Source organism: Macrobrachium nipponense, chromosome 6 (genome assembly GCF_015104395.2).
Source record: "Macrobrachium nipponense isolate FS-2020 chromosome 6, ASM1510439v2, whole genome shotgun sequence".
Classification (NCBI taxonomy): domain Eukaryota; kingdom Metazoa; phylum Arthropoda; class Malacostraca; order Decapoda; family Palaemonidae; genus Macrobrachium; species Macrobrachium nipponense.
In genome coordinates, this window is record NC_061108.1 from 114588802 (window position 1) to 114611224 (window position 22423).

A 22423-nucleotide genomic window follows, 5' to 3' on the forward strand; every position below is an offset into this window, starting at 1 on the left:
GACATGTAGCGTGTTCAATAAATTTTTCCGGTAAGTGCACAGATGACGTGCTGGGGTCACGGTCAATATTACAGTACAGGACAGTCCCCGGGTTACGACGGGGGTTCCGTTCTTGAGGCGCGTCGTAAGCGAAAATCGGTCGTTAAGCCGGAACGACACTTGAAATATGCCTTAAACTTAAGAAAAATGTTAGAGACCTTACCTGTTTGACATGCAAGTATATTGCTGATGTGTAGTGTGGTTATTACAATGGCAAAGGATGGTTCTGAAGGTCTTAATCTTTAATTAAACTCTATGTGACACATAAAGCACAAGTACTACACTAATCAATTCGGTTAGATTATACACTAAACACTTATTATGCCACTGTACACTTCGTAGTTAGTATTTGTTAAGATCCTGTGAGTTACCTAACATCCCAGGTTCTGGTCGCCTTGGAAGGTAAAAGCCTATAACACAATAGTACAAAATACTACACAATCCTGAACGCAAATATGTGAAAATGTATAGATATCAAGAGTAAAAGAGTTAAGTATGTTAATTAAATCCTTACTTTAGTTTATAATCCTTACTTTGAGTTATAATCAAGAGTAAAACAAATTTAATGTATCGTGATATTAAATTCCTTATTTTAGTTAAAGTTGTCAGGCATGTAACCCTGGATGCACAAAGTTCTATGTGGCCCACCCATAGCATACATCATTCAGGAGTTCTGGAACGTACAAAATAATAATTAGTATGTCAGTACGTACTCTATGCCATTAGTAAGTATTACAGAATATGCCCCATACAGTGGTTTAAATATCACATATATAACATGTATAAAAACTTAGTTAATGTATGTTAATTAATTCCTTACCTTTAGTTTAAAGTTGTCGTTCAATGTAACCCTGGATGGACAAAGTCTTATGTGGCCATAGCCTACATCATTCAGGGGGTTCTGGAATGTACAAAAAATAATTTTGTCAGTAAGTACTCTATGCATAGTAAGTTACATACAGTAATATGCACATACAGTGGTTTAATATCAACTGGTATGCATATTGTAAATGATTGGTCTACACCCCCTGTTTCAGCAGGGAGTGTACAGTATGTAATTCCATGAGGGACCTTGATCACTTATCCCATGTGAGAGATCTTGGTCACTTTGTTTTTTTAGTATGTACGTATAAAACTTACTTGAATGTATGTTTACTACTATGTATAATTGCCTTACCTTTAGTACAGTAGACATAGTGTTTACAGTTGTCGTGCTATGTTATGTAGTAACCTGGACAAAGTTTATTTTATGTGGCATAGCCTGCATCATGGAGGGGGTCCTGGTTTTCTGGAAATGTACCAAAAAAGTATCAAAGTTAAGTCCATGTTATGTTATGTTTAGTACCCCTTACATACAGTAACATACGTACAGTGGGGATGGTTTTATAACATGTACATATGTACATAATCAAACTTGGTTGGAAATTCCTGTAAAAAAAAGTTATGTACGTATGTATATGTACTACTGTATGTAAAAACCTTACTGTTCATACTTTGTTACACTACATGTTACATGTGATACGTATACTTTCCTGAAGGGTTTTTCCATCCAAAATGGTGCTTCTACTTGTAGATCCCTTGATGACACTGTAGTAACAACCTGGAGTTGTGTGAAAAATGTTGGTTCTGGAAGGAAAAAGTCAACAAATTAGTGTACAAAATATACACTACAGAAAGTTGTGAATGCAATATGTTAATTACTGTAGATATATCAAGAGTACTAAAAGAGTTAATGTATGTTAATTAATTCCTTACTTTTAGTTTAAAGTGTCGTTCAATGTAACCCTGGATGGACAAAGTCTTATGTGGCCCCATAGCCTACATCATTCAGGGGGTTCTGGAATGTACAAAAAATAATTTTGTCAGTAAGTACTCTATGCATAGTAAGTACATACAGTAATATGCACCATACAGTGGTTTAATATCACATATCATGTAGTATAAAACTTAATTAGAAATTCCTTACATAACTTACCAACTTTTAGTGAGTCTCAAAGCTGTTACCTAGGTTGGGGAGATGGGAGGTGGAGGTGTAGAGCATTCATGATAAGGATGCATTCCAAACCTAACTTCAGTGTGCTTTATCACAGATAACAGGCTAGGATGATGGGCAGTCTGGAATGAAGAATTAATATTAAAGGACAGTATGTAATCACTTAGGTGTACAAATTTATTGTACGTATGCAAACATTAAACACAACTGAGAATTCCTTACCTTCAGCAAAATGGAGACATGTAGGCTATGTAGAGGTCTGGGTTTATGTAAGTCACAGGTGCATGCCAGATCTGGAATGATAATGTAATAGTACATATGATTATATGTAGTATGACTACATAACATTGGTTATTACATATGTAATAATAAAAACATTAATAAAAAAAAATGCCTTACCAAATTCTAGTGGTTGGCTTGCTTACTGGGATGGCCATATGGTACAGAGAGTGGGTGGCTGGGCTAGGAGTGGGATGGGCAGGTGCTTGGAGTCTGGAATGATAAAAAATATATAAAAATGATAGTTACTACTACTGTAACTACGCACATGTTATTACTGTTTGACATATGTAGTGTGTAATACGTATGTCAATATAAAAAATGAAGAATTCTTTTACCTGAAGGAATGGGAGAGGTGATACTACTCGTATCAACTGATTTGGGCTCTGGAGAGGTGATACTCGTATCAACTGATGAGGGAACATCTACATCTGGAAAGAATGATAGGGTACATAAAATATTATAAGGTGGATGTAATTGTAGCATATGTACACTTTTAATAAAATTCTATTAGCAATTTATAAAACATTTTATACAAATTTGTTAAGGATTCCTTACCTGATGTATAGGGCGAGGCATCAAAACATGGAAAGGATCAGGGTCATCTGGGTCACTGTCACTATCAAAGGGGTCTGAAATGAAAAAAAAATAAAAAAATAAAAATAATAAGGTTATGCAACATCACACATTGTACCACTATGTAAGTTAGTGTACGTATGTATGTAGGGTGTAAACAATTTCCAACATGAAAATGAGAAAATGAAATTGCTTACCTGATTGTACAGGTGGGCGGGCTGATACAGAGGGGTCCAGGTACAGGGGGATCTGGAACTGTCACAGGTAGTACAGGGAGATCTGGAACTGTCACAGGTAGTACAGGGAGATCTGGAACTGTCACAGGTAGTACAGGGGATCTGGAAACTGTCACCACTTCTGCAATAAAAAATTACAAATGATGAAAATTAATGAAGTTACAATTTACTCTTACATTAGTTGTTACATTAAAAAATTAACACATTTTAATATGTACACTATGTAAACACATAAATTAGTAAAAACAGTTCAGAATTCCTTACCAGGACTAGGAGTGGGAGGTGGTGGTACTGGAGACTTGTTGAAAGAAAGTGTCAAGCCTGGACTGCACATTCTCTTCGTCTGCTTCTCCTTCGGGTTCTCCTTGTAGAAAGTCACCAAATCCATGATTCCTCTCTTGATTTTGTCAAACCTAGAAACGTTAGGGTCTTCTGCCTCAAAAGAAGCCAAGGCTCTCTCCAGATGAGTAAAACCCTCTGACAAGCCTTTCACAGTTAATGACTGGGTTTTGGCTCTGGTGCCGCCTCCTCTTCTCAATCATTTGTTGTTCAAGTTCTAGTAAGTCCTCTGCAGACAAATTCCTCTCCATGGAAGCCAGCAGCTCTGTTACATCATCAGGTTCAAGATCTAGTCAGCCTCTTGCAGCCCTACGATCTTCCTCGTCACAGTCTCGACGTCTCTGCCTGGTCAAAGCCTTCAAACTGTGCACAAACTGTGGACACAGTTTCCTCCAGGCCCCATTGTAAAGGTCGTCTTCACCTCGTCCCCAAAGCACTTGCAATGTTCTTCACTGCATCTGCAATGTTGTAGCCCTTCCAGAATTGCTTCAGTGTCAACTCCTTGTTAGCTTCTATGGCCTCAAAGCAAAACGTATGGTCCTTCTAAGGTAGTAAGCTTGAAATTAGCTATTACTCCCTGGTCCATTGGCTGTATCAGCGATGTGGTATTGGGTGGGAGGTACACCACCTTACATTAGGATGCATGTCGCTCAAATTTGAAGGGTTTGACCAGGGGCATTTTGTCCAGGACTAAGAGGGCCTTAAAGGCAGACCCTTTGAAGTCAAAATACCGCCGCTCCCTGCTGGCACGAAATGGTCATTGAACCAATCATTCGAAGACCATTGAAGGTAACCACGCCTTCTGTTAGATTTCCAAATCACAGGGAGTTGACTCTTGAAAATGCCCTTGAAAGCCTGGGATTCTCGGCCAAACCTACACCAGCAAGGGCTTCAGTTTCAAATCACCACTTGCATTGGCCCCAAAAAATAGCAAAGTCAGTCGCTCCTTTCCAGCTTTATGGGCCAGGTGCTGACTTCTCCTCCTTGGAAAGGTACGTTCGATTGGCCATTCTTTTCCAAAATAATCCAGTCTCATCCACATTAAAGACTTGGTCAGCCGTGTAACCACCATCCTTAATTATCTCAGCCAAACCACCTGGAAAACTTTCTGCTGCTTCGCTATCAGCACTAGCAGCTTCACCTTGCAGCTTCACATTATGCAAATTTGCACAGCCTTAAAACGGTTAAACCAACCTCTACTCGCGGAAAATTCACCACCAGCAATGCCTTCGCCAAACTTTTTCACTACTGCCTCATGCAGCGCTCTAGCCTTCTCCTGGATCACACTTAAGCTCACCGGAACACGTCGCTGGTTCTGGCCTCCTCCAGCCAGATCATGAGCAATTTCTCCATTTCAACAATGCTCGGCTACGTTGCTTCTCGTTTATCACCGTTGACTTCATCGGTGCAGCATCCTTAACATGCTTCAGAATACGTTCCTTATCTTCACAATGGTTACCACCGTGGTCCTGCTCAAGCCTAAAGAACGGCCTATTTCGGTGTTAGTTTCCCTTCTTCTCCGAACGCTTTATCACGTCATATTTGACCTCCATCGTGAGACCTCCTCTTCTTGGATGAACTATCATCGGAGGAAGTACTTTGGCGTTTAGGAGCCATTGTAAATTTGCGAAAATGGCAAGGAATTTCAGCAACGTCTCAGCACACAACCTAGTGAAATGCAGGCAGGCACGCGATTGAAGTGGCGTCCTTTCGTATTGTTACGCTTGGCGTCCTCGACCGTCCGAGGTCGTTGTTCGGTCAATTACCATACAGTTTAATAGCGTTAATTAATTTATGCACCTCCGCTCAAAAACTAGTTCTGCATATGAGGTATCGTTAAAAAGCATAACAAAACGTCGTAACCTTGGAATTTGTGTTGTAATCTAACCAGAAACTTAGTTTTTTAATTATGTACTGGAAACAAGCAATGATTTTTCATTATATTTGCGCTTTTGGACTGTTTTAAACTGCGCATCCCAAGCTAGTGTATTCATTCGCCGCCAAACTAGTTCCGCATATGCAGCGTCACTAAAAAAAAAATTCAAAAAATACGAAAAAAAAAACGTGTCAAAAAATCATCATAACCTCAAAATTTTTGTTGTAATGTAACCAAAAACAATATTTTATTATGTACTGTGCTAAACTATAAAGGATTTTTATCATAGCATGCGTTTTTTAAAAGACGTCGTTAACTCGGAGACGTCGGAAGCGTCAGAGTCGTAACCTCGGAACAAGCGTCGTAACCCAGGAACGGAATTTCCATTGAATATTTAAGAAAAAGCGTCGTAACCTCGGAACGTCGTAAGCCGGGGGGGACCGCCTGTATATGGTATTTTTGGGAAAAATTCACGGAAAAAAAAAAACGTGTCAATCGTAGAAAACATAGTTAATGCCATGGGTCGACAGATGGTGAATCTCGAAGAAAACGCAAACCCGATGCTGCTAGCTTACTTAGCTACGATACAAAGCGTCAACATAAGTAGGTGGGGAAATCTGAAAATTGCACTCCGTAAAAAATTACCCTTTTTTTAATAAATTACAGCTCATTAGCAAACATTTATAGCAAAATTATTACTTCCAAGTGAAATATCAAACATTTCTACACAATTTAGGTATGAGAAAAAACTCCCAAAACTAATTATTATATTTTTCATGATTATTTCCAAAGATATCTACGATTTTTCTTTAACGTTTCACGTTCATCACATCGTTTTTATTTTTTCTAAGCCTTGTAAAGATGTTCTGATTGCTTTAGGAATTATTCAACCAGAAGAGTACATCAGTTATAGTTCAGACGTACCGAATTTTTACCAAAAAACCTTATCCTTGCACATGTTCTTTTTGGCCTGGGGGTAAAAGGGGGGGTCGTGTACCTTACACCCTTATATTTTCAGCCTGTGCACAAGAGGGTTAAGGTAACTGTCTGTCCTTAAGAGCACGTACTGTAATTCAATTTTTTCTGGCCCCATTTTGATAAAAAATCTCAATGTTTTATTTTCTTCCACAGATCTGAAGCAGTGGATCTTTCTGTTCAGATAGCAAGGCTTTACACATGTGGTACAGATGTAGTTGTGGTAGATAATGCTTTCCATGGCTCTCTTGATTCTGTGTTTCCACTATCACGCAAAGTGTCTAGAGGTTAGTTTTGAAAGTAATATAACATGAATTCTTCAATGTTTAAGCAGTTTTTTACTTGTACGGTATTTAATTTTGGAAAAAGATAAATGCTTTCTATGAATTTATTGTTTTTAGTTGCTGTAATTGTCTACTCTTTGTTTGCAGAGGAAGTAGAATGGGTTCATGTAGTTCCATTTGCCTGACTTGTATCGTGGTGTTTATCAGTCTGATGATCCAGATGCAGTTGATAAGTACCTTACTGATACTCATGAACAACTCAACAAAGTTCAAAGAAATGGCAAAAAGGTTAGATGTTCCAAATACATATACGTACTAGTTTTTTATGACATGGTAGAGATTTTGTGATAAAAACATGCAAACTCTTTGTTAAGCACCATAACTAATACATGACTAATTTTCAGATTGCATGCTTCGTTGCAGAGCCAATGTTGACTATACCTGGTATCATCATACCACCAAGTACTTGGCTTCAAGAAATGTATAAGTGAGTGTAGGAGTGTACTTTTTGTTGTTGTTAGTTAATGCAATTTCCTTGTTTATTTAACATAATGAACCATAATTTCTAGTTGTTGCATGCACAGACCATGAAAAGCTTAATTGGTTAGGCCATGAAAAGCTTAATTGTTTATTGGATCTACCAAGTAGGTTTTGCTTTGGTTAGGTTGCGTGTCTTTTAGCAGGATTATGAGAAAACTGATCAATTGATTTTGATAAACTGAAAACATCCATAAGGTGGTGCAGTGTATGGCAAATCATAAAAAAGGACCTTCTCATCAGAGGGATGACTTTCATGAATACCACTGATAGTTATAGCAAAACATTAACACTGAGATTCGTTCTCCTGATGAAATGCTTTTCATATTTGATCTGTATTTACTTCATTCTCTTTTAGTCAAAAAGCCATAGAAAAAAATTATCACTATCATCTTTGGTTTCCTTGGTAATTTATTTGTTATAGTATGGTACCATTGTATCACATAATTTTTCAAGTTAAAAAAAAAAAGATCTGTGTCATTTCACTGTGTTTGGCAACCCTTTTTTTTATATTTGATTGGATATGCTGATAAAGGATCTAGCATTGATCTGTTTCTACAGAAAACTGAATTGCCAAGGTATTAGTCTTTTTTTCCTTTAATTTACAAATACAGTTAGAGAGTGTGGCTGGTGGTGTTTAGGAGGCTTGGATATCTTCTGAAGAACCTCCTGAAAATGCAAGTAATTTCTTAAAAATGAAAGTACAGTCAAACCTCGGTTTTCATATGCCTCTCTTTTCGTACGTTTCTGTTTTTGAAGACTTTTTTTTCTACGAAATTTTGTCTCTGTTATGGTATGTTTCCTCGGTTTTTGTACACTCGGAAGCGTGTGACCAGGCCCCATATTGAGCGCCCAAACAAGCATCCTGCTTTTTGTGTTACCCATTCTGCTTGTGTGTTCATTGTTTTTGTGCTTTTTTTATTTGAAGCAACTGCTAAATAAACCATCATGGGGGCCAAGGAAAGTTCCAAGTGGTAGCCTTTCTGTAAAAAGAGGTGAGAAACACCATAGAATTTAAGAATAACTTGTACCAAGTCTGGAGGAAGTTGCATTCTGATCTCAGTGAGAAAATGCCTACAACAAGCGCTGCTGTTAGTGAATTTAAGGCTAGAAAAGGCTGGTTTGAAAATTCAGAAAGCGAATGGGCATACATAATGTGCCCACTTAGGGATTAAGGACATGTTGCAAAGTGGAATGATGTAAAAAAATTTGTGGAGAATTATCATCCCAACAAAGAAGTTGTAATCTGTGTCTCCAACATGTTTAATGACAATGATGTGTTTAATTTTAGGCAAATTTTAAAGAAATGCCAGGAACAAATGTCCCTGGACAGTTTTGTTGTGCAACAGGGGTCCAGTAATTCTCAAGCTGGTCCCAGTGAAAAACGAAGAGGGGCAGTAACCTCAGATAGTGTCTGTAAAAAACGAACAAAAGTAACCCCTTATAGGTCCTTGATACCCGAAGTCCTTCTGGAGGGAGATTCCCCTTCCAAATAGTAACCTCTCCTCCTCACTCTCCTCTCTCTGTCTTCCATACTTATCCTTTTCTTCTTTTGTATTTTTCCAGAGAATTTAACATTTAGTTCATTTGGAAGGTGTAATATTTGGCAACCTGTCTAGACTGTCAAAGAAAAATTATTTGCTTACCTTAGGAGCAAGCAAACAAATAATGCGAAATAGTATTGGAAACCATGAAATGCTTGAATAATGAATCATACTTGGTAAATAGCCTTTTTAGGTATTCTAGTCAGCAACAATGGAGAATTTGTCAGAGGCACTTTTGATACTAAGAATAATTTTGGTGGGACATGGTTCAATTGGGGCACGTAAGGGCATAAAAGCAGACAGAAGTTAGTTGTTAGTATTAAAATGGCATTACTAATGCAATATGTCAATTCCTTTATGTCCCCAGTGGCAGAAACATGCAGGATGGGCAAAGTATATTAATGCTGTATGTAATTACTATATTATGTGGTGCTGAAGAATCTATTTGATCAAATGAGACAAAATTACTGTACATCGTAGAGGCTGAAAGTTACATTAATCATGACCTATCCTAACCATTGAGGAAGTTTATCTGTTTGATAGAGTTCAATCAGAATTTCAACACAGTTTTAAAATTTTTCAAAGTTAGAACATTAAACTAAACAAAGCTATTATAAAAATATAAAAAAATATAGTCAAAAAGATTCTTTCCCATATCGCAGATTACAGGAGTTAGTGAATATACACTACTACATGTATATATTAATATGTATTACCAGTATTTTTGCTCCTCTCAAATGCTGACTTCAAGGTAATATTATTAACTAATGAAAGTAAAATTCCAGAATGAAAGAATATCAAAATCAAAATGAAAATTTTGTGATATGGTTTATGATAGTTCCATTCGAAATTTTTTTAATTTTTTATACCGGTAACAATATTTTTGTTTAAATGATTGAAGATAGTTTTCCTATATTTGCAAAATGAGGATTTTAATTATTATTCAATTTATTTGCTGTGTTTGTGATGTAAGTTCATGGTGTGTTTTAACAGTGTAACTTTACAAACAATTTACATTCCGAACGGCTGTTTGTATCTTGATTTAATTCCAATTTGACATACAGTATTATATTTATGTTTTTCATACTAAAACACATTATTAGTACTGTACTGCATTTTATAGAGTATTTTATTAATAGGAATGATACATAAACCCTAAATACATTAGAGGCATTAAGTAAATTATGATTATAATATACTAAAGTAAAGTTTAAATTTACAATCACAGTTGTGTGTATCTCTGAAAGTTCATAAGTAAAGGAGCGTCTGTATTTCTAAAATACTATCCTGTTGCAATCTAGTTTTTCCTTAACTAAGGTTAACAAAAAACAGCTTTGTAAGCTCACATCCATTACTATCAAAATCTTAAAAGCACTGCAATAGTTGTAACTCCATTCCTATAGAGACACTGAGACACTGTTGACCAAGAATATTTCTGATGTAACAGAGCATGGCAAACTATAGACTCTAGCAATTACAGACCAATTTTAGATTCTCTCAGTGCTCTAAGTTGCAGAAAAACTTTTATTTTTTAAGTCACCATAATAAGTACAGTAAGTATCTGAGACTTCGAACTTAATCCATTCCAGAAGGTTGTTCAAAATATGAAACATATCCCCATAAGAAATAAAGAGAATCAGGATAATTCATTCCAGCCAACTTAAAAAGTCCCCTTTTACAAATTTTTTCTATTATTAATGTGTTCAAAAGTTAAATTAAGCATATAAAGTAATAAAACAGTACAATATTTGAAGTAAAATTTTCTAACATTTTGTTTCCGTGTACAACTTACGAACTGTTAGGTGAAAATGGCACACATTGAGCTGAGGGATGGAGAGAGGAGGGACAGGAACCCTTTGAGGAAACTGAAATTGTCACAATAGACAAATGTTGATAAAATAAATTTTATTCATATTTTACAAGGATAATCAAAGGAATCGATAGTGTGTGTGTTGATTGTGGAAGTGTTTACACTTGGATCTTGAGCTCATGAAAGATTATGCCACAATACATCTACTTACTCTTGGCAAACGGCAAAATTTAAAATAATCATGAGGATTTTTGCAAACAAAATAAGCAAAGAATGCAAGAAAGGGAAAGAGAGATTATATAACTTTTCACAAGGAATTCCTTTAAACAAACAATTGAAGGCACACATAGCCTGAACATAGCATCAGTGTGTTTATTATGGAGTTGAGTTACTTTTACAGTGGTAAAAAAACGTTAAAAGCAATTATCAATATAGTTATTTTCTGTAACAAAAATAAGTGATTTGGGCAAATCGAGTGTAAGTGAAAGAAATGGGCAAATAATCATCCCAGCCCACCTTGTAAGGGCAGTAGGAAGCAGACCACCACCTTCTCTTTCCTCACCTTTATTTTCTCGCTGAGCGCACTGAACACAGGCTCAAGTAAGCCTTTTTTTTTATTGCATTTGATTAGTTTATTTCATGCTTTATCATGAAAATAATCAAATGCAATTGATTATTTTTCAAATGTTAATTTATTTATGAAATAACATTTTATTTTTTTATGTGAATTGCTACTGCTTTTATGTACATATTATAGTAAAGATTTACTGTCTTTTCTTCTCTCCTCCTCAACATCTTGCCGCATGATAACTTAAAACCTTTCATTCATTATTCCTCAAAAACATAAATACTCCCGCCCTCTATGTCAAGTTAGCTGTGCATCACTGCAATGACGAATGGTATTTTTGTTCATGAAACTTACCTGTCAGATATATATATAGCTGTATTTTCTGAAGTCCGACAGAATTTTAAAAACCTCCGCACACGCACGTGGTCGGCCAGGTGGTTAGTACCCATTCCCGCCGCTGGAGGCGGGTATCAGGAACCATTCCCGTTTTCTATTCATAATTTTCTGTCGCCGGTACTGGAAACACCTGTTTTCAGTACCTCCGTCTTAGGATTTTGGAAACTTCATTGCCGCTAAGTATCCTAGTTGTCTTTTAATGTATTTACTTGGATTTGTGGCTAGGCATACGCTATCTTAAATTGATTTGAATTTGATTCATTTTTGCATAAGATATCTGAATCTAGTTAGGCTAGTTTCAGAAGGGTGTGTCTGCAAAGATATGGTGTGGCTACCGAAAGCTTCGGTAGATCTGCACTTGGTATGCACGAGGGGTATGGGTCTTGCTTCTTTGTTGGAGATTTGTCATGTAAGGAGTGTGAGACTTGTCTAATTCCGTAAGGAAGACGTATGATTCGTATGTACGCAATTAATCAGTAAACATGTCTAATTCCGTAAGGAAGAAGTATGATTCGTATGTACGCAATTAATCAGTTATCAAAGTAAACAGTCAGGTAGTGATCCTGCTAACCTTCCTGTAGACTTTATTTTGCCTACCCTGTAGTATGGCCTACGGGTTATGAATATGTCTGCGAGAGGTGATCGCTCTCCTTCATTGTTGTGAAGAGTGCTACTTCTGTTATTGTTACTCCTAACCCTGTAATGTTGCCTTTGGGCCCTAAATCAGTGTCTGTAGAGGTTATTGCCCTTTCTCTAATACTCTTTCGATTCGTAACTTAGAATCGAAAGTGCTGCTTTAGAGAGCAATAGTGAAGTGGCTAAGTGCAGTGACAGTGCCCCTTGTGTAGTGGAGGGTGCGTCAGATCGGCCTTATTTCGCCTCTATAGGCCGGGACCTCTGCATTGACTCCCAGGACCCGGGGAGAGAGCATGTCGAAGCCGAAGGAGGGTTACGAGGAACCCCCACCGATCTGGCGTGCTTTCGGCAGTTTCTGATGAAATCCCCAGACTGCCAAAGTGGTGTGCACGTGGCACGAATCCTGAAGGATTGCTTCTCGTCCTCCGAAGCGTCCTCCCCGCGCAGGGGTTGGAGCTTTTGGAAGGACTCGCGCCCTCTAAATAGAAGCTTTTATAGAAGAGGACGCTTCACGTCCTCTCTCTCGTTATGCGTTTCAGTGAGAAGTAAGAAGGCGAACGTCGCCTGATCACGTGTACGTCTTTCCACCGAGAAATATGTAAAAGAAGTCTTAGTAGCAGGACGCTTTTGAGAGCGGACGTCCGAGCTTGTTACTGTGAGAATAAGAAAAGGCGTTCCCATCGCCCCTCGTATTCTCACCACGATCAACCCTTTCTCCTGAGACTGCTTAGTGCAGTCGGATTTCTCTCCGAGATGTATCTCGCTCTTCCCTGAAGGCAGTTTTCTCTCGCTTGTTTTGACGCTGTCAGGAGCGTGACGCTTTTCTGCATGCTTCTTTTGACGCTCGGCTTGGACGGGACGCTCGGATGGACGCCAGGCGCGCGCGGGTGCACGCCAAGCACGCACCAGTGGACGCCGAGCGCGCGCCAGTGGATACCGAGCGCGCGCGCCAGTGGACGCCGAGCGTGCTCGCCAGTGGACGCCGAGCGTGCTCGCCAGTGGACGCCGAGCGCACGCCAGGTGTGTCGCCTGGCTGAACGTTTCTGTTGAACTCTTCAAGCTCTTGTTTACGATTTGGGCCTCAAGAATTTTTACCTCTACCTTCGGTGATACCTTATACCTCACATGCAAAGAATGTGAAGTAAGCAGTGCTTCGGAGGAAGCTTAAAGTGAACAGACAACTTCGTCTTCGAAACCCAGCAAGGACCTCGGGTTCGTGAATTCAAGAGGTCTCTGTCAATAGTATATTGCTTTTCGCAAAGGTGGATGGAGTAAGGAAAGCATCAAGGGAAGATCTCGTTTGCTCTACCGCAGTCAAGACTTTGCGATAAGGCAGTTACGGGTTATGTAAAAGCTCGACGTCCTGCACGTCAGGACTCTCGGCAACGTTCAGTAGGATTCTTGCAAAGGCACTCATCAAAAGGACGCTCTTCAGGAAAGCGCAAGACAGGACTTCCTTTGCCACATCTGAAAGGGTTTTTCAGATGATAGATTTTGTTAGTTTCTAGTCGGGACTACGCTGCCGAATTGAACATCGTCGTTCTACCTGCCGTAAGCCCAGTCTCTTAACAGGATTCTTGCCCCTTCCTCGTTTGAGACGGGAATCGGAAAATAAATGCTCGACTTCCTGGATTACGTTTTGTCAATTCAGTGACTTTCATTGACAATATACTATCGTTTTGTCAAGTAAGTGGGTATCCCTCATGCAAAATATCTCTTTGTCCCGTAAATGGGTTAGTTCTCATTGACAAACATCTCATTAACTTTATATTGCGTAAGCGGATAAGCTCTTTTAGACAAGATTCGGAGAGCTCTCATTCGTCATTCGCAGACTCGTACAAGAAATAGACTTGTAGACTACGTCATGATGAACGATTATGTCCAATAACGTAAGAAGCTTGAGCTGTCTTGCTTCGTTCTTTAAGTTTTGTTCATGAAACTTTCCTGTCAGATATGTATGTAGCTGTATTTCCGAATTCAGCATACAGTATATATGCCTGCCAGGTGAGTATGAACAAACTTTATTGTAATATAATTTCATATTTTGCCTTGCGTTATTTTACTACTGGTTGGTTCAAGTCATATACGCTTGCTGTAGTTACCTCTTCGGATGGCAACCGAGAGGTCTATTGTCTATTATTTTAAGGACGTTTAATCGTTACTCCCTGCAGCCTTCCAGGAGTTTCCGATTTATCTTTTACTGTTGTATGGTAGTGTTATGACGACACAAAACGCATCTATATATTTAGCGTTTTCTGTTTCGCTTAAATATAACAGCTTGAGAGTCTCTTTCTGCTCAAAAATAACGGACCTATTTCTTCGTAGAATAGGGTAGCTGGCAACCCAGGCATAAAGTTAAGAGACGACGATCGTAAGCTGCTGCTGTGACTGTCCTCCAGTCCAACCGAGCCAGTACCAGTTCGTGCGCTGTCATGCGCGGTAGGTTACGTCTCCCTCTCTTGCGGGATTGACCGACTGAACCGTATCTCTGTGCTGGCGGTTACGTCTCTCCTGCGGGATTGACTGACTACTGTATCTCTGCCCTACAATCACGGACTTTAGCCTAAGATTGAGGGGATTTCTTACATGAATGAATAAACATTGCATTCGTTTTGCCGTTACTATGTTCAACAGAGATATCTCTTACTCCTTTCGGTGCTCGTTACTGCACGGTATAGGAATAAGAGTCTACGCAACATTGCACTATTATATGCTCTCCTGCTTAGGTAAAGCGCAGCCTATTAGGGAAGTAAACATACTGTGTGAGGGAATGGATGAGCTTGCTGGGGACCATTTCCTTCCTAAAGAAGTTTGTTTCCCTGAATAGACTGCAATTCAGACCTCTACATGTTTTTTTTCCTACCGGGAAACTGAAATTTTATTCGAGATCTAGGAATGATTCTGAACATCTCTCAGTGCGTCAAGTATCACCTGAGGTGATAGGAAGAAGGTGCCGGACATCTGGAGAGGGTTTCAGATGTCCTGGATCATAATCTGAAAGAAGTGGAAGCAATCGGTCGTCCCTCCAGTCTCGAAACGAGTGTTTGGAACCAGTGGTCCATATCAACTCTGATCTTCCACAGCTCTCTCATATCTTAGGAAGTATCTTCTCTCGGTCCCTGTTTGGTTTTTACGAGAAAGAGCCTATTATAACAACAGACGTAGAATGTAACGATCATCTAGAGGTTCGTTACAGGATTGCAAAAGTCCGTACGAATCGTCTCGATCGACGGCAGCAACTACTGACTTCGAGTGGAATCTTTCTTTAGAAGTATGTTGAGAGTTGGAGACTTTAGGGGACGTCCTTTCATTCATCTCTATGCTATGTTGAGGACGAAGAGGCTTCTTCTTCTCTGCTCCCTTATTCTCGATCCGGAGCGGTACCATTAAACGCCATCCTATGATATTGAACGGGGATGGATGTTTAGTCTCTTTTCCCCTTTTTCAAACGCTTAGGAATGTAATAGAGATTTATGACGTCACAGGGAGCGACAATGACGGTGATCGCCCATGTTGGCCTTCAAGATCCTAGATTCACAGAGGTCACGTCCTTCCTAGTTCACTTTCCAAGACCTTTTCCGAGAGAGTCGGTCTACTCTAACTTGAAAGGTACCTATAACCTCTCCACTCTGAGTCTGACCACGTTCAGACTATCGAGATGTTGACAGCATAAGATTACTGTCTTCCCTTTCCGTTTGAAGAATGGGATAAGCTGGCAGTCACAACTATTAAAGAATATGCAAAATATTGTTGATGGCCTTTGGGCTCAGAGATTTGCTTCTGTCAAACAACAAAGCCCTTCACGATCTTTGAGTTCTGTGGAATCTCGAAACTCGCTCACCATCTACTTTTGTCTCACCTGTTTTTCTCGGAGTCAGACACTCGTGTGAGATCAGGCGACATATAGTAGCCCTGAGTTTCTTGTTGACGAAGTCGGTTGCGTTTATACACCCCCGATAATCGTTTTACATGAGACCAGGTTGGACTGTCAGGCATTCGTCCTTCGGGACTGAATCGCCTTTTCGCTCCTCGCTCCTTTCTCCTCCGGCACCAGAAGCTCGAGTCAGGAGTTGCTCAGGAGTTGATTCGCTAACGACGTTGGGTTGCGTTGATACACCCCCAAGGTTTGCTTAGCTTGAATCGCCCCAGGCAGTCCAGACCCTCATCCTTCAGCGAAGAATAGTGCTTATGGTCTTCAGGGTACAGCCTTGCTGTCCTTGATTCGTCTGACTGGTCAACTGGTCGGTCACCTGATTTTAGTACAGACGGGACTGACTGTGCATGTCCAGATCGAAGCTTTCTTGTATATGGAACTTAGACGTAGTCTGAAGTTCTGATGTCAAAGCATTTCGAACCTCTCCTTTGGTTAACTTATTGCACGTGACCAGAAAGGCCTGTTTTCTAACCACTCTAGATACGACAAAGAGGGTTAGTGAGGTTTTAAGCCATCATCAGAAGTTTTGGCTTTAGGGAACACAATGCGGTGTGTTCGCTAAACCTTCCGTTGTGGCCTAAGAATGGAACCCGTCTAGTCCTTGGGCCAGGAGCTTGGAATCAAGGGATGGCAAAAGTTTTTGGGCAAGAGCCAGAGAGAGTCCTGTGCCCTGTCGGGTCTCTCAAGTTTTATCTACATAAAACTAAAGAAAGTCGAAGTCCTTCGGACAATCTGTAGTGTCCGAAAAAGACCAGACTTGCCCATATCAAAGAACACCCTGGCTTTAGTGTTAAGGAGTTCTTTCAAAAAGGCTCCTTCATTGTGTTTGCACAAAGATTTGAAATCTTTTGATCTGAATGCTCACGAGGTGAGGGGCGCGGCCTCAGAAGCATTTCAACAGAGCATGGCACTCAGTATCATACTGAGTACCACGTTTTAGCGAAGCAACTCTGTGTTAGCTTCACACTTCCTGCGGGATGTGAAGGCGGCATATGAGATCTGCTGCTCGCTAGGCCATACGTGTCTGCAGACACAATTCTTGGGAAGGCAAGAAGTACCACTCATCCATCCTGTAGAAAATGGTTAGGAAGAGGCTCTTTAATTTAGTATTGAAGTCGCCGCCAATGGCGACTTCTTAACTCTTAACCGCCTTAGTTAAACACCTTAACTTTGGCTAGGTTGGTCAGGTGGTGATATATTTAATATATATATTTATTTTACTTCTTAGCCCTCATGGTATGGTCAATATGGTCTAGTCACATCGTGGTCTCGCCCTGTTTGACAGATCATCTGGAGTGCACCAGCTATATAGGTCTCTGACCTCGCTGGCAACTCTAGTTAGCACAAGCAGACTTACGTGGCAATAACCACGAAGCCAGCTATACTAACAGGTGGAACCAAGATGTAAATCATCTGCATGCATTTTGTTTCCCAAATCCTTCTATTCTGTCCCTTCCCACCTCCAACGGTGGGATTCAGCTATATATATATCTGACAGGTAAGTTTCATGAACAAAATGATATTGTTATGAGACAATAAAGGTTTGTTCATACTTACCTGGCGAGATATATAATCAAGTTACCCACCCACCTCCCTCATGGGGACAGTGGAAAATAAAAAAATTATGAATAGAAAACGGGAATGGTTCCTGATACCCCGCCTCCCAGCGGTGGGGGGGAATGGGGTACTAACCACCTGGCCAACCACCTGCGTGTGCCGGAGGTTTTTTAAAATTCTGTCGGACTTCAGAAAAAGACAGCTATATATATATCTGCCAGGTAAGTATGAACAAACTTTATTGTATCATAACAATATCATTTTTAATCGTTTATGCTAAATCTTAGTGTGAAAAGCTTTGTCCTTTCATTTACTATTTTCACTGAACACTGGCTCAGTTAAGACATTTTTTTTATTGTTTCTGTATTGCTTATTTGATGTTTTTTCATTTTATCATTGTTAAATTTGTGAAATTCCCTTTTTATGTGAATTAGCTTATTTTACATTTTACATACACAGTAGTAATTTTAACTCTCTCTTCTTCTCCTCAACATATCAATACTCCATCATTCAGTCTCAAGTCAGCTGCGCATTACAATACTGCTTACAATTTTATACATCTTTTATACTAAATTTTTGTATTGAAAGCTTTATTTATTTTATTTATTATGTCAAATATTGGTTATCATTAAACTATATATTGTAAATGCAAAAACATCTTATTACAGTTTTTTCTTGTGGGACGCAGTAGGGTGTCGAATACAAGTATAAACAAGACAATTGGTCAGTTGAAGTACAAGCATTGTTCGACAAAACAATACAACATTTCTCAAAAATTTTGTTTAAAAAACAGGAATGATTGACATAAGAAACTTTCAACAAACGAGGTATCACTGTAAAGTACAGTATACGTATGTGGAATCTAAAGGCTTGTTAGCTCATAGTTAATATGCATAATTATGGAAGTCAGTTCAGTACCTGTGATGCTCTTTTATACTTGACAGTTCATTTGCAGGAGAATCTTATAAGGGTTTTGAGTGCAGAGTAATTCAAATAGGTTTAGTGCTGCCTTTGATTTAGTAAATCCCAAAGCAACTTCTTCAAGACTTTCTTACCAGTAGGCAGCACTGAGTTGTTGTGGATGAGATCTTTAGCAAACAAAGACCTATTGTGGTTGGAGTTCCAACCGGGTAATGTTCTTGATCCAATTTTTTGTTTTTTTTATAGTGTATACAAGTGATATTGGTTGGTTGTTGCTAGGAAAACAAGATTGGTCAGGAATGCCAATGATGAAAGAACTTATGGGTGTAGTAAAGTCTCCACTTATGAGAAATGAAGCTGCCCTCAGCCTCAATCAGGACATGAACTGGATCAGTGAATGGTGTATTGGTGGTGTATTGAGGCTGAACTCCAGTAAAACAAAACACTGTTGATCTTGTTGCTAAATGAGGCTGAATATTCAATTATTCTAACTGTAACTTTTGACTCATTATACTTTTGAGAAACATCTAACAAAAGTTTTCAGCAAATACAGCACAAAAGTTAGGTATTGTTGTAAGGCCATCATATATTTATAACAGTGATATAATCAATGCAACTTGTTTAAAGTCATTGTCCTTCTGTACTGGAAGACTGTTCTCCTGTGTAATACTTCCTCGCTGGACGAGTGGTTTTTTCATGCTCGGCTGCCAATCTGGTGGTCCGAGGTTCTTTTCCCAACTCGGCCACGCGAAATGAGGGATTTGTTTCTGGTGATAGATATCATTTCTTGATAGGTGTGGTTCGGATCCCACAATAAGCTGTAGGTCACGTTACTAGGTAGACCAATTGGTTCCTAGCCATGTAAAAATATCTAATCCTTTGGCCAGCCCTAGGAGAGCTGTAAATCAGCTCAGTCTGGTAAAACTAAGATATACTTAACTTCTCCTGTGTGATGTCTGTTCTTTCTACCAGAGATTTATCTCTTTTAGATAGAGTGGTTTGTGGTGGTAAGTTTTGTTTCTATGACTGGCAGTTATTACTTTGACCATCAAAGGATGGTCTCATGTTTGTCAATTTTTCATAAGCTTTAGTGTATTTTTTTTTAAAACAGATCTTCCACATTCACAATTGATCCCTGATCCCCGTTCTCTTGCCGAGAGCAACCAGATTTGCTGAACAGCAGGACCAATATGCCATAAATGTGCCTCACTGTTGACTTTCAGTTTCCAGAGGTCCTTTATTCATCACACTGTTGGATTGTGGAACAGCCTCTCTGAGGAAGTCGCGCAATTGGAAATTCAGGGGAAGATGCAGTACATTACTACCACCCCCAATACAATTCTCCGTGTATTTTAATAATCTAATACTTATATTATTATTTGTTAATTTTTGTAATTTATTTTTCTAATAATGATCTCATTTTTCTCTATTTCCCATTAATCCTTCTGTACTTCTTTAATTTCAAATGAACATCATATTCTTTGGAAGCTTGAATTTCAAGTCAATGGCCTCAGTGGACTTGTTTCCACATGAAAAGGGTTCATCTTTTAAATAATATAATAGTAATAATAATAATAATAAAATAATAATAATAATAATAACTAATAATAATAACAATAATAATAATAGTTTTCTGTGTAAAGTAGAGTATGTCAGCTTGAAAATTATCTGTTTTCTATTTGTGAAACAGGAACATAGAATTTATACTGTTTTAATTTTAAGACATTTTTGTTACATAGTGTTTTTTATTATTTAATTTGAATATTTTGTATATACATCTAAAGTAGGTGCTGTTCCTTCACAGGATGGTACGAGAATGTGGTGGCCTGTGTATTGAGATGATGTTCAGACAGGTCTAGGTCGCGTATCGGTCACACTTCTGGTCATTCTTAGCCCAAGATGTTTGCCCATGATATTATTATTATTGGTAAACCTCTAGGTAAAGAATACGTATTCATAACATGCAGTTATTTCTTTAACTTTTTCTTCTTAGGCTTTTCTTCCTTAAGAAGATTTCTTGATGTTAAACTGCAATAGATGTATTACAGTTTTATATCACCAGTGAAAGTTGGTTTTTCAAACTGATTTTTTGTATTACTGAAATTCCATATGAATCGGAGGACTGAATAGGCAGAAGAATTGTTAATGCTATGAATATTAATGTTAAATATATTTTTTCTGCAGGAAATGGTTATCCCATGGCCGCTGTTGTAACATCAAGAGATATCGCTGCAGTTTTGGGTGACCGTATTAAAGAAGTATAATTAAACCGTTTCATAGCGTCTTGTCTTTTGTTTAGCTTAGTCATTTCATTTATTTAATTTTAAATGTACCTAAGTTTGAAGTATTGCTGTTAGGCATATTAGCTTGACAATTCATTTGCATTTTGTAAATCCTAAACTATAATACACTTGACTAGATACTGACCTTACGTTGAGACATTTATTTTTGGTCTGCAATATGGGGATGTATATACGTACACTGGTTGAAATCCATTGTGTTCATATGCAGAACAAACCTTGTTCTTAACAATAGGATAATCTTCTAGCTCTAAACTGGAAACTGGTAAAAACAATCAAAGATTGTAAAACAAGGAATCTGGCACCTGGCAACTCATGTATATGGCAGTCCCCAGTCTTACAACGTTCTGAGGTTACGGCACTTTTAAAAGTAAGGTTGTTCCGATACGTAATACAAACCCTCGGTCCTTTAACAATAGGAAGTAGCTAGCGGCAGCTGGAACGGTCGTAAGCTTCGAACAAGGGAGAATGGTAGTTACTGCTTGTCCGATCGTCGCGCGCCGCGCGACTGGGAGGTAAACAAATCACTTTGCTTTCGGCCGTGTGTGGATAGGACGTGCTCGTCATCGCTCTGCCCGCTTTGTCGTTTGCTTTGAGTTTTGAGTATATGCCCTCTTTTCCTGTGTGATTGAGAGTATTTGTAAGTACTTTGCATTTCTTTTATTCATTTATGATGAGTGAGGAAGAAATGGAGATTTCGCCACGCCCCACCCCCCGGTCGCGCCGTAGAGTGTGTCCCGGGCTGGAGGGGCGTAGATGTGGAGGATTCAGATCGTTTGTGGATGTTGATCCACACGAGGTTTTGTACTCGTTGTTTCGGGGCGAGAGTGCTCCCGCAACGAGCCATGTGTGACTTGATGCATTGGTCCGAGGCGCAGTGGGTGCTGTACGAGGCAGGAAGAGACTTAGGCCGCCCAAGAAGTCATCGGAAAGTCCAGTGACTCCTTTGGTAACGGATACTTCGTCCTCTCTGCCAACCCCCGGCCAGCCCCCACGTTTCGCGCCTTCCCTGCGGGGGGGGTAGCGGAGTCCTTCCCTCTCTCGATCCGTCGAGTGTGGAGGAGGCGCCCGCTACCCGGACGTCCAGTTTGTACTCAGGGTCTTCCGTCCGCTCTGGGTGGGGTTCTTCTCTCCCCCCCGGCGCGAGGAAGCCCCTCTAACTAACCCGACTGTTGCTTCCGCAGGTGTGCCATCACGAAGGACGACCTGGGACAGGTGTGGGAGTCGCTGGGACTGCAGGGAGTGCCGAGCATACAGGGGTTGATTCAGCGGTTGGCGGGGTCGGCAGTGGTCACTCATGGTACGGTAACCACTACAACAACCACAATCTCGACACCAGCATATGAGATGCCACCGCACCTGGTGTACACACCACATGTCATGTCGGTAACACCCACGGCTGCAATTCAGAAACCAATTCCTGCCGTGCCAAAGAGGACGGTGCCACCGCCACCTGGGTTCTTTGTATTGCCGACCCCCGACTTCCGCTTGCCCAAAGAGATTACCCCCCTGGACCTGCCGCCAGTGCCGAGGATGACGGTAGCTGCCGACAGGACGCCTGGCTCTCCTGTGTACCTGCCGTGCCTGCCGTACCTGTTGCTGTCCCGGCCGGCCGCTCATTCC

The 22423-nt window shown here is 39.7% G+C and overlaps 1 long non-coding RNA gene across 1 annotated transcript; it reads left to right on the forward strand.

The window, feature by feature from the left end:
- The first annotated feature begins 6467 nt into the window (after positions 1-6467).
- On the forward strand, positions 6468-20336 carry LOC135216693 (uncharacterized). Its single transcript, XR_010314888.1, has 4 exons — positions 6468-6600; positions 6745-6885; positions 7002-7084; positions 20305-20336. It is a non-coding gene; the product is annotated as an uncharacterized LOC135216693 (long non-coding RNA).
- The last annotated feature ends 2087 nt before the right edge of the window (positions 20337-22423 follow it).